This window comes from Dendroctonus ponderosae, unplaced genomic scaffold (genome assembly GCF_020466585.1).
Source record: "Dendroctonus ponderosae isolate FM_Combo_2020 unplaced genomic scaffold, Dpon_F_20191213v2 Dpon_F_20191213_3, whole genome shotgun sequence".
In the NCBI taxonomy this organism is placed as follows: Eukaryota; Metazoa; Arthropoda; class Insecta; order Coleoptera; family Curculionidae; genus Dendroctonus; species Dendroctonus ponderosae.
In genome coordinates, this window is record NW_026018508.1 from 16,784,404 (window position 1) to 16,796,641 (window position 12,238).

The following is a 12,238-nucleotide window of genomic DNA, read 5'->3' on the forward strand; positions in this document are numbered from 1 at the left end:
AAAAGAGTATGTTAATAAATTGTGTAACAATAGTAGGATAATACAGTATATGAAAATTCGCTCTGATAATTCGTCTGTGCAAATTGTCAGTTAAGACAAAAAATTTTGATTCGAAATACCCAAAAAGAAGTTTGTAAAAAATGAATCCGCCTCAACAATATAGAACTTATCTAAAAGGAATTTAAATATCACACTTTTAAGTGCAGGATAACGCTGAAAATTTCATGCCTGACGCTACATTTTTGCTCATATCCCAAGAACAAATTGAACCAGCGCGCTCATTTCTACATCACTGAATAAATAGAGCATCAAGTGGCCGATTTATGCAGGGCAGAATCACTTGAGAAAAAGGGACAGTTTTCATACTAGAAACCCAAATTTCAACGCTAGTTTTACGCGGTATTTGCGTCAATCGGCTCAAACATCACGCCGCATTTTGCATCATTTCTCAAAAACCATTTGAAACTTAATGGCCATTTTTCCCGAGTGGGTAGAGATTTAAAAACCGTATTCACCAAGCAGAGCCTGAGTTTGGAAACAGTGGTAGTTTTCACACATTCACAATTTGAATATCACACATTGAGGTCCAAGAAAATCTAAAAATTTCATACTTGATCCCTTTTGCCTCTTGATCTTTTTGCCCTCAAATGTCAGGAGCAAATTAAGCTAGCGCATGCAGGAAACCGGAAAACTCAGTGCTTAAAATAATCTATCAAAAAAGTCCCAACGATCATTTCGATATTTTTTGCCACTTTCCAACAATTACTGAAAATGTTCTATCTTCTCAAAAATGTTGATCGTTTCTGAGGTTTTCTGTATTCATAGTTTTGCTTCTATTTCTTTCAAAGGTTAGAAATTGTGTTAAACCCTAATTGTGAACAGTTAGCTCTTGAAGAACGCTATCAAAAAGTTCCTAAAGGATCCTAATGCATCAGCATTCGAAAACGCGCAAAAGTTAGACATTTTGGCTCCTATCCCTTTAGAAGTTAGGAATTCCTGATAAAACCAATTCGTGAAAAAGCGCAGTTGCGAAATTGCCAAATTTTACCCAAATTCTCCAGATAGAAAAATCGCGCCATCATATACCGCGCTTTTACACATTGCACGAACCTGCATCTTCATGCCAGCCGCAACGAAACTGAGCTTTATGAAAATTTACTTAAATTTCCCAACAAAAAGCTTCTAATGTGACTTACCTTAAAACCCGTTGGATCAAACAAAACCATTCATAAACATTGTTAATTTCAGTAGCGAAATTTAAGCCGCATTAAATGTAACAGAAACTGCCTAGAACATATTTTCCACAGCTAATTACCAGCGATCAAAGACCCTTCATTCTTATCCTTTAAGGGCCCCAACTCTAATTCGATGGCTATTCAAAGGAAAAAAGTGTGTTGTCACACGACATTTAATTGATGAAGGAAAACTGTGGGGATTTTGTCGCTTAATGACCGTTATTCGTTTGCAACGCTTTGTTGTTTCTCCGATTAGGACCTGATAAGCCTTCTTACGTTGATGGATTGCCACCAGGAGTGTAAAAGGAAAACACCAGCAGGAAATTTATATTGAAGGCCTTTTCGAGCTGGATCTAAGGCTGCTTGGATGCCGTGGATGATTTCCTAAGGTCGCATAGTGAATTCTATGGGGAAATTGAGGAAGATTTCATATAGTGGTTGGAATAAGTGGGATTTCGATACGCCAAGCGCCCTCCAATGGTGGCCGTTCCAAGTTGGCACTTTTCCAGGCGGGGAAAGAATATCGGGAAATGGGGAAAAGGAAAACTGCCTCAGCAGGCTAATCGATTTCATAGCCATATCGATCTGGGCTGGCCCTGCAGGGACAGATCCAGATATAATTTTGTTTAGAATACAGAAGCCTTTGCAACTGAACTGTTCATTCATTTTGTGGCCAGATGAGAATAAAAACAAATCAAAATAATTGAGAAAAGACACTTTAAAAACTCATTTTTTGGCCGACTCAAAAAACTCCAAAAACAACCAAAAATTGACTGGAGTTTTTAGTGGCTCTTGCCCTACACACCACATAAAGCAAAATGAATATGTCGAGGGCAAAAATCGAATTTGCGTATGAAAAGCACCCGGCCTGAATGCAGCAGATGCTGTTTCCCATTGAAACCCTCCAACCCAATGGACGCGATAAGCAGCCCATTTATTTTTCGGGATTTTTCGATAACATTGCGTCGATTTAATGGGGGAAGAATGTCTGTCTGTCGGATCATGCAGGTTTAATTCGATTCATTTCATTCAGGTAAAATCGCGATTTTTTCGACATGGTTTTCCAGATATGTTTAAAGTGAGACGGACGAAACCAGTTACTGTTTTCAGCAATTTTTGGTTCGTTAATGGGTTTTGCATTTGGATTATAGTCTATCGAAATCTTCAAACACTAGACTTGGCTTTCCTCTGTTGCATTCGTTTTTTATCACATTTTCAGGGATTTTTTGCTGTTGCGTTTATTGCTCTGCAACTATTCAAAGGCGAGTTGCGTTCAAACTGGTTTAGATGCTCTTTTCACCACTGCATAGAAAGGGGATTCCTTCACTTGATTTGCAATGTGCGACAACATCGCCCTAAAGGGCTCAATCGCGACAGTTTTTACGACTAGAGCAGTTCAGTCTAAAGTATGTTCTATTCAAACTAGATCAGTTTAAGCGTTGCCCTTTTTCCCATTGGATAGAGCAACCTTTTCGCTATAAGGTCAGTAAGTTTTTCAATAACCTCACCGCAAAGGGCTCAACTGGGAAATCTTTATTCCTGGGCAGGCGATTCTTACGTCTACTTCTTTGCAAATTTTCAAAACCAAGTTGCGTTCAAACTCGGTTAGACACATCTTGGCCCTTTTCACCATTGGATAGAGCCTGATTTTCCCTACGAGACTGGCAATTTTCAGTAACGTGGCCCTAAAGGGCTCCAACTGGGAATTTTTATTGCTAGAGCATGGCATAATGTTTGACTACTTACGCTGCTAATTTTCAAAGGCCAGCTACCTCGAAACCGGCTGAGATTGAGCTGTGCTTTTTTCAGCATGGTATAGAGCGTGGTTTTCCCCACTAGGGTGGAAATTTGTGGCATCGTAACCCTAACGGTTTAAATCTGAGAATTTTTTACAGTTATGGTCCAAAAAAAAGCCTAGTGAAAGTTGCGTCTTCTTCCCTTCAAATTTTCCAAAGCCTCTGGCGTGCACGCCAAGTAACATAGAGCCTTGCTCTTTTCAGCATTGAATAGTGGAAGGATCTCGCTATAAGGGCCATGGTTTGCGTTAACTTTACCTTAAAGGGCCCAATCTGCAGATATTTCTAATGCGAGGGCATATGGCAATTTGCATCTTCTAATTAGCATTTTTGTCTAACGCCACTGACGTTCAAACTAAGTAAGATATAGCTTTGCCGTTTCCATCATTGGATAAAGCGTGATTTTTCCTACAGGACTGGAAATTTTCCGCAACGTGGCCCTAAAGAGCTTCAACTGGGAATTTTTTTTGCTAACGCATGGCAAAAGTTTTCCCATCTACTCTGCCACTTTTTAAATGCCAGTTACGTACAAACCAGGCTGGATAGAGCTCTGCTCTTTTCAGCATTGGATAGAGCGCGGCTTTTGGTACTAGGGCAACAATATGTGACAACTTAATCTCAAAGGGCCTAAATCTAAGATTTTCATTACGGCCTCAACCAAAGATGCATCTTTATCACTCTCCACATTTTCACAAGCCACTGGCGATCTCGTGAAGTCAGATCGAGCCGTGCCATTTTCAGAGCTGGATGGAGCAAGATTTTCTCTATAAGGGCCGCGATTTGTGACAATTTTGTCCTGAAGAGCTCAATCTGCAGGTTTTTATAGGTATTGCGAGAACATGAGGCATTTTGCATCTTCCACTCTGCAAATTTTCAACAGTCAGCTCTATCCATATCAGGTCAGATAGAGCTTTGCAGTTTTTACTATTTCATAGAGCATGATTTGCTCTACAATTAAGGTAGTTGTCAATAATGTCGCCCTACAGGGCTCAATCTGAGATTTTTTGTGGTTGAAGCAAAAAATGGTCCATTTACTATTCACCAAATTTTCAATATCCCTGGTCCAAACCAGGTCCAATAGAGCCATACTTGTCCCGGAATTACGTAGAGCACGGTTGTTTCTAATGCGCTGTAATTTGCGAAAACGTCGCCCTGAAGAGCTCAATGAAGGATTTTTTCACAGTTATTCGAACAAATTGATCTTCTGGTCTGCAAAACTTCAAAAGCTGCTGGTGTTCATACCAGTCAGATAGAGTTTCACGTTTTTGAGCATCGCATATAACGCAGTTTTCTCTAGTAGAGCCATATTTTGCGACAATTTCGCCCTAAAGGGCTCAATTATGTCAATTTTTAAGTGCTTAGACATGAGCAGCAGTGCTGTGATGCGATTTTTTTCCTTATCATCATTTCATAGAGCATGATTTTTGCAAGACCGTGATTTGCGCCCGAGTATCTCCACAGAGCTCAGCACTAGGATTTTTTTCGATTTTGCCGCATAGAAAATATTTCGCTTTGTACTCAGCAAAGATTCAGAGCCAACAGATTTTGATTTCGATTCAATTGTGACTCATAGTTTAGTGAACATTTACGCGCTGCGGGCTGACTTTTGGGGCCTTAAAAGCACTTGAAGTTGACTCGCTTGAGGTTAAATTGAATCCCGAAAATTGACGCTCCGCAAGAATATTTTGGGCGCAGCCTACGATTATCTATGCAGTAATGATCTAGACTGAACTTGTAAAAAATCTTAATAAATTCTCGAAAATTCTGGGCCATTTTTTGTCCAGTAGTGAATTGAATGAGTTGCACGCAAACCAGGCAAATCAGCACATACTTAAATCCTCTAGATCAGGCCGAAATCATTAAAATCCGTCAATAAAGTAAAATAGCCGACATTGTCATCGTTTCGGTCAATTAAATCGATTGGGCATTGACTCGTAACAGCGCAACTGCCGTTACAGGATGTTTTTCGTAAAAATGTCGTTCACAGATATTTCGTGAAAACGCTAATGCGGGCTTTAAATAGAATCGAAATTTACGAAGGGAGCGCCCAATTAGGCTTTTGCACATATGATGTCAACTGCTCTCTAATTGACGTTATTTATTGGCATAGTTGCTGTCTAATTACACGTTTACGTAATAAGTCCCCGGATTTTTCCAGCGCTAGTTGTTACACTGGGAAAAAGTTGTCCACCAATAATACACTGAGAAAAAGTTCAAACGATAAAAACAAATATTTCGGGTTTTCGCACGGTAAATTCCAAATTCCCGGATTAGAAGGAGCAGCTGAAACATTCGTTCGAGCAGGTAAATGCTACAAATACCCACCCACACCTGATAGTTGAATAGTTCTGAACACAAAGAGGCAATGTCACATTCCTGTCCATAGTGGAGGGTTTTTAATCACCTGTGCCCAAACATCGTCTAGTAAAAGTACAATAAAAGGAATTTTCCCAGGCTTTACAATGCGAAAAAATGGCCCTTCTACATCGAATTTTCTGAAAAAATATTGAACTGGCGACAAGAAACACACACCTAACAAACGTGTATATTTTTCTAAGCAATAACTTTATCAAGACTCCTTCACACGTGGAACCAGACGCAATTGAACGTCATAAATTGTTATTGTTTATCATTCATTTTTATATAGTTTTAGCTGGAAATTTTCATAGCATCTGCAACGGTTTGCTTTTTATGAACATTTCCACATATCTGGCTTCTGTTCCGAACATCGGCTTTGTTGACGATATTTTCGAGAATAGCGATTGATGGAAAACAGGCAAATGTTGCAACCAAACCGAATATCTGGCGTGTAAAAGAGCGCCGTTTAATTAGCAGAGTTAAAGGTAATTGCAGTGCGACCTTGCAAAGATAGGAAATGATCATTTTTAATGATGTTTATACGCTGGTGCAATTCGAATTTGCCAGCCTACGCTCAAGATGAGTGTGAGCATGTAGAAGGTTTTCTGGAGAACATTTTTTACGACAAAAAATACTTGGGGCCATTGAAGATTTTTTTGGCCATTTTAAGCTGCATTTAACATCGAGGTTTAAAAGCTGGATACGCACTTTGACTGTTGAAAAAGTTGCTTTATTCGTATAGTTTTTTTTCGGTTGGGAAACAAATTTTACGAGTTCAGCAGCGAGTCCATTGCTCCTTAGTATAATTTTACTAACAAAAATTGTTGATTATTTTATTTTTTTATAATTACCACCGTAAATTCTTATGAATTTTCCAACTTAAAATTTTAGGCCTTTTTTTCAGTGACTTTCCTTGTCGTTTATTACAAATTAAACAAGTGAAACTCAAAATACATTCTTGGCTACTGTTTCTCTAAGATGTGCTTTTAACTCGACTGTTTCTTCTTCCTATTGGTTTATCTATGTTTTTTTATATTATCCCCATTACTCCCCCCTATTTTGCTGCTAAATAAGGCTTTTAACATTCCAAATTTATTCCCATTCAGTTCATCTTTAGAAAGTTTCTTGCCCATTTCAACAGTAGTCCCGAGAAGCAGTCAATTGAAACTTAAAAAATCAGGTTCAGTCGTTGAATGCATTTTGGGGATATAAATTTTTCAAAATGTTCCCACGACACAAAACGTGTTATTTCGTAAACCTGCAAAGAGCAAGTCGGACGCAAGTTGCTAAAATTTGCTTGTCTTTCTTAGCTGATATGCACTAGCGAGATTTTTTAAGCAATTATATGTTCTTGCTTTGGCCTACAGCAGCAAAGAAGTGATAGAGAATTGAAAAAATGTTGCCAACAGCCTAACTGAAGATCGGTATATTATTTCAGGCACGCATGGCGCCAAACCATCAAGGATGCACGTTCGTCGCTTTTCATATTCGTAATGAGAAAAACAGTTATAATTTAAATACGCAACTGCATATTAGTTTAAATTTGATGCGTCGAACGAATGGTTCTTCCAGATGTCAAATGGGGGCAAAAGATGGTAAAAAAATAACGAAAATGAGATCTGAGCTCGAGTTGCCGCCTGCCACCCTGAATGCGAAAGGAAATGCACAAAGTAAGACATTATGAGGGTGGCAAGTACTAAAATTTCACAATATCCGATGAATGAAACAATAGCCGTCGATGGGTGCAGTCTATGCCGGGCGCAATGTATAAAAGTTTAGTGGCAAAAGCTTTTACAGTTAATGCAGTTTCCTTCCATTTATATTTTCTTGCCCTATTACGTTACGTGTTCACGGATTGATTGAAAATTGTCAATAGTGTGTCAGATTTCCTTTCCAATAACAACGTTTAATGGAGTTCCACTTGTCTTCACAGCAAAAAAATGGAAAATAACCAGAAGGTTTCAAAATAACGTTTCTTTGTATTAGACTGCGTTAAACCTTAAGCGAAGCTGGTGTAAATGAAACATTTTTCAAAAAAACTAATCAGCAACATGGTTCGTATTAATAATAGTAGTTCCAGGAAACATTAGCATTTTCCAGGCCTTCACCCACTTAAACGTGCGACCTTAACGAAAAGCACACATTTTATCATTTTTCCGTTAATGACGGCACGATCCACGTTAATAACTAATCAGCTAATTGAACAGGGAAAACGCGGCGTCCAGCATTTTGCACCTGTTTTGATTCGAAAAGCTCTCAAACTCAGTTTCCGTAAATCGATTCTTCACGGAAAATACGCAAATACTGACGTCAAATCGTCCAGCTATTTCTCATAATCATTAAGTGCGGCGAATACGGTCAACAGCGACAGAAAAGGAGACGATTTTCACTTGAAAATGTCGATTAAGGTTCAATGGCATCAAGTTTATGTTGTCCATTAGGAGAATTGAATATGGCAAAAGGAGGCCATATTTTTTGCAGTTGAGTCTTAACGTGTTTTGTACTCATTAGGATTTAATAAATGCGAAAAGTAGTGGCACTTCTCAACCCTAAGATTGGTCGTTGGAAAACATGAATTTTTCAAAAATTTGCAAGAAAAAGCCAAAATTCCCACAATCCAGTTTGTTGGATATCACTCGAAAGAGAAAATGCGCTATTTTAAGTGTGGAAAAACTCACTTTAATAGGAAATTTCTGGGAGTTTCCAGGATTTTTTCAGTTTCGAAGGCGAGGCAATTGGCAGTTGGAAAACGCAAATTTTTTGAAAAATTGACAAGAAAGCCAAAAATCACACAATCCAGCTAATAATATTACTCGAAAGAGAAAATGCGCTACTTTAAGTGTGGAAAAAAGCACTTTAATATGAAATTTCTGTACAGAAGTCTTGACGTCCGTAAAAAAAGTACAATATATCGTTTATTTAACCCTGCGAAACTCTAAAAATGTTGCCGAATCGTAGCAAACTGATCGGATTCTTCCAGAGCTCATTAAAAATTTGCAAAAAAATCTCTCAATGCCGTTGCTCTCTGAAGATTCAAACCAAAACCTGCTTGGATAACGTCAGGAAAAAACACTTTTGGCCTAAAAAAAGATTTAGCTAGAAAATCCTCAAAACGTTTGTTCCAATAAATTTTGAAAATTTCCTTAAACCGCAAACAAGTCTGTATCTTATTGACTGAAAATATGTGAACCAGCAATTAATAATAAACCATTAACCTTTGCTTTGCTTAAGCTTACCACGCTTCGAGTAATCTTCAACTGAGTCTATTCATGCATAATAATATAAAGTAACCCACAAAAATCCCCTGTTTTTCATTAAAATGGGAAATTTCCCACGCTTAATGTCCGCGAATTGTAAAAACGACTGCTTAACATTCCCATTTATAGAGCGACAATAAACAATAAGCCAACAAAGGCCATTTCAGTTCGGATTGGGGCCCCCCCTGGCCTGAACGTGTGTTTATTATTAAACCGATTTTGTCAAAACACTCTACGGCCCTGGAACCTCTAAATCGGCACATATGCTCATTATGATCTCATTTATCTGAAAAAAATGTGTTTTAGGAGCGCAATTTGCGAAAAGCAGCCATCATCTCCCCATTTCGGCTCTGGCTAATTCAGTTGGAACTTTTACGATTTAATCTGTAGTTTCGCTATTTTCTATATAGGTTCGTAAAGTTTTACTGGCTTTTTAGTTGTTCATTATAGAAGGCAACTTTCAGGTCGTCCGGGTAGTTTCAGGTAGAGTTTATGACTGAAAGGGTTTGTCTTCGCTGAAATTTCCACGTTTTATATGTGGACACCTAAAAACGTATTATTTTACTGCTTTGCTTCGCAATTAACCGCAACCGCCATCAATAGTCTAATTATACGTATCCTCATGCAGGCCTTGCAGGAGCCGATCAAATTTCGATATCATTTTATCAAGCATTACGTTTTAAAACCTTGCAGTGTCTCACCGAAGCAAAAGCCGATTTTATGATTGAAAAATCGTGCAAAATCCAACCCCACATGAACCAAATCGGATTTAACAGCTCCTGCTGTTACCGGATATATGGAAACGCGAATTAACGGATTATAATGTATGGTGTTGATATTTAAAACCTGCCTGTATGTACGAACGAATGGGCAAATGTGCACATGTTTTCAAATCGCGTATTTAAATCCAGATGGACTTGTATAAAGTCGCATTTATAACCAGTATCCATGCATATATAGGAACCATTATGACCAGCCAGTAATGGCGACTTTGATCATTATTCGCCGACAAATCCTAGATTTTTAATTAAACAATTCGCTCATCAACTACTAATGATATTTATTCATTGCCCTGTTCACTTTTGGCTCAATTTTCCTAAATCCCCATAGATGTTTTTATCGAATGGTTCATTTGCTCTTCAAAGTCGGCTTTCCACTCTTCATTCCATATTCAATTTCTTTAGAATTTATATTGGGCAAAAATGTTCTAGTTGGATTTTTTGTAAACGCCTTTCGGTAGCTTTCCTCATTTTTAAGCCAACTCTATGCAAAAGTTTATACTTAAATTTAATTTAAAAAATCTACTTTTCCAAGGGTCCGCTCTGCTGAATTTCTCGCCTCAATGAAACAAAACCAGTATTTAATCATGCAGCAGAGAAGCAAAGCAAAACTAAATTGATTGAGTTTTGGGGATTTTTTTACACGCGCGTTTCGATTGGTTTCTGCTTTCCACTATCGAACTCTGCGCAAACAAAATATTTCCTATTTTGTCATTTTCCTAGCTGATGAATATCTCAGATCAATTAGAGAAATTGCTACTAGTCAACAAGACTAAATTAAATTGCAAAATATGGAATAAAAAATAAGCCAGAAGAAAGTTAGCAAGTCAAGGAAGAGGAAAGAGTGCAAGTTGCAAACAAGTAAACAGCAGCGAAGGTAAAATAAGAGAATTTTCCTGTTTTGGCTGTTGGACGAAGCAGCAGCATAGCGAAGAAAACAGCTGATTCAGGTAGCTGTCACTCGGCTCAGCAACATTTTATGCGCCTTGTAGCTGAGATGACATAGCTATAGCTAGTTCTATAGAATTGGAATTCTTGCAAGGCCTTATGAAGTAATAAGGCCTCTAACTAAATCGGTTTTCTTGCTAGGAAAACTGCGGAAATTAATAATTTTCGCAGCATCCCTTCGCGCATCCCCTTGCGAAACCTGGAGGTGAGAAATAGGTCACTTACCCTTTAATCTGGCCGGTATCGATCGCAAATCCCTCAAAACGCACTCACTCATTCAACGTGAAATGCACGTAACGCACGTGTGAAGAGCTCGATTGTGAAAAATCCCTCACTCACTACCTTTCTACTTTCGGAACAAACACTGATCATTTCTAGAGCCGCGCATTTTGGCTCTTGCTTTCAAATGCTGGCTCGATGGCGATTCCGATGCGCACAATGAAGAGGCGCAGTCTTCTGTTTACCACAGTGAAGAGCGATGAGCGTTTGGTCAACGCATTTTTGCCGATCGCGTGCCAAACTGCAAAGATGCAGAAACTGTTGAATGAACGAAACGAACTGATTTCGATTTTAGATTAGAAAGCCGGCTTTGATAATCGATGTCGCCGGTTGCGGCAGACTGTTGATAATCGGGCGAACATGCAAGGAAAGTTGATCGGTCTGATTGATCGTGATACTCTTGTGGATTGTGTCGATTGTTTTTGCAACGACGACTTTGCGGTTTCTTAACACAAATCAGATATACGAGGTGATTCAATTTTTAGTCGAAAAGTTTGAGTCAACGTAAACTTGTCTATTTATCAGAACGTCGATGGCGCTATGGAAATTTGAATTGGACCGGGCACATCGACGTTCTGACCAGAAGAGTTTAGATGCTCACATGATTGAACGAATGGAATAAATTACTTGGATCTGGATGGTTTTGGTGGATGGCAAAGAAGTAGATGGCATTTACTTTCGTTTAATTTTTTAATTTTTATTTCTTAATTTTTTATTTAGGTCATTTATTGTGAATGGACGCGAAAAAATGGGCTGATGAGAACTCAAAAAAATAAGTAGAAAATAAGTATAAACGCGTGTCTGCAAAGGCCTCGTTCCCCAGATACAGGGTGTTGAAAATTAGAATTTTTGTTCACTTTTTTTCTTGTAACGATTGCAGTTTTTGCGGTATTTACCTCAAATTTGCACCGAATGTTGCGCTCTGGTGTTTACATCGTCCGGTGCGAAACACTTTTCTAAAATATACAGGGTCTTATTTTTTAGCGGTCATGTTCTCTTTCGGTGCTCCAAACTTTTTTTTGGTGCCCCACTAAATCCTAGTCAAAATCTCCGTTTGGTTTAAAAAGTATTTTGTGTCTTGCACTTTTTGCGTTTCCGCCTCTATTTTCGAACTGTTTACAACTGACTACTATATAGTTCAACACCCTGTATCTCAGGAGTTATGCATTTGGAGACATATGGTTAAATGAACTTTTTTACTTGTTTTTAGGGGCTTTTTCAAATTTATTTTATAAAAATTGAATTCAAGCGTCCTAGAAAAATAGGAATTTTGACGTCCAACTTTTGAATTAAAAATTTATTTTTTAGGCAGATGAATAAAGGGATGCTTTTCCCAGGGGCGGATCCAGCTTTAAAGTCAGGGGGGGGTTATGTAGAAAAAATACTTCTTCTTCTGTCATCTGTTATCTATGAAATTAGAAAAATGATCGTCGTTTTGTGCAAGGGGGCGCAAGGTTATTGCAAAATTTCATGTTTTCGTCCCGTTTTGCATGTTTCTCGGAAGCAAAATGAGCAAGAACGCTCATTTTTACATCATTCCAGAGATAACTAAATAGTCTTTATTCGAAGTTTCTCAAGAACCATTC

At 38.3% G+C, this 12,238-nt stretch overlaps 1 protein-coding gene across 1 annotated transcript in view; it reads right to left on the reverse strand.

Moving 5' to 3' along the window:
- Positions 1 to 10,938, reverse strand: part of LOC109533769 (toll-like receptor 6) — a 48,040-nt gene extending 37,102 nt beyond the window's left edge. Inside the window, exon 1 of the mRNA XM_019899175.2 lies at positions 10,599 to 10,938. The gene's annotated coding sequence lies outside the window, so the exon portion shown is untranslated. The remainder of the gene's footprint in view (positions 1 to 10,598) is intronic.
- Positions 10,939 to 12,238: the final 1,300 nt, after the last annotated feature.